Source organism: Verticillium alfalfae, genomic scaffold (genome assembly GCF_000150825.1).
Source record: "Verticillium alfalfae VaMs.102 supercont1.7 genomic scaffold, whole genome shotgun sequence".
NCBI classification, from domain to species: domain Eukaryota; kingdom Fungi; phylum Ascomycota; class Sordariomycetes; order Glomerellales; family Plectosphaerellaceae; genus Verticillium; species Verticillium alfalfae.
The window spans coordinates 1,766,897-1,767,827 of NW_003315032.1; positions in this window are offsets into that span (position 1 = coordinate 1,766,897).

The window sequence follows — 931 nt, forward strand, 5'->3', positions numbered from 1 at the left end:
TAAGGTCCGCTACCCATCTGACAGAAGCTGGAGCCATGAATTGGGTGGGTGACCTGGACGCACTAGGCCACCCTGCATGCTATACCATTGCCCAGAACAGGGGCCTCAAACTCACAGCCCAAATTTGGACCGACATACCGGGCCAGCTTCTCCACCTCAGAAGGTCTTTTGTGTGGCACTATAGCGGCCATCGGGATGTCCTGTTTCTTCGTCGTGTAAGGAGACCAGAGGGGGGCTTCGGTATCCGCGGCTTCCATCGGTATTGACGAGCCGGGCAGGGACGGATCGGAGGCGAACACGGTTTTGACGTCGTGCCTCAAGGCCAATGACACGCTTGGGAAAGTCCTAGATAATTCTATAGCACGTTTCAACGAGTACGTATAGTTGCAGGTGGGCCCGGAAACGAAAGAAAATCGGTGCATCCTAGGGGTTCAAGTGCACTCTTCAGAGGAAGTGAAAGTAGAGGTTTTACGACATGCACTCTCAGGCGCAGTACGGGAAGGGGGTCCAAGTTTTCGACACCCCAGCAGATAGAGCTCTTGGCATGACCATGACGATGTTGTTGATGCGCTCAAGCTTTGCAATTCAGTAAGTTTGTCACGCATTACCTCACCACTGCGTTGTGAGGAGTTGCTTTTCTTTAGGTTGGATGGCGAACAGAGCCCAAGTAACCGTACACGCTGGGCATGAGAGACATGCTCACTGATTACACTTCCAAACGAGACCAGCGGGGAACGTGTCGACAGGGCTGAGGTGGTCGGGACAATTAAGTCTGTTTAGTGGGGTCGCTTGGACGCCGTGGCCGGTTCGCAGTTCCTGGAATGATAGTGTCGGTCCAGGTGCTCCTCGACCATGATGATTGCAGGGCCCAAGCTCGCCCGGCAGCTGTCTAACGAGATCAAGACCAACATAGCATAAGCAGTGGGACAAT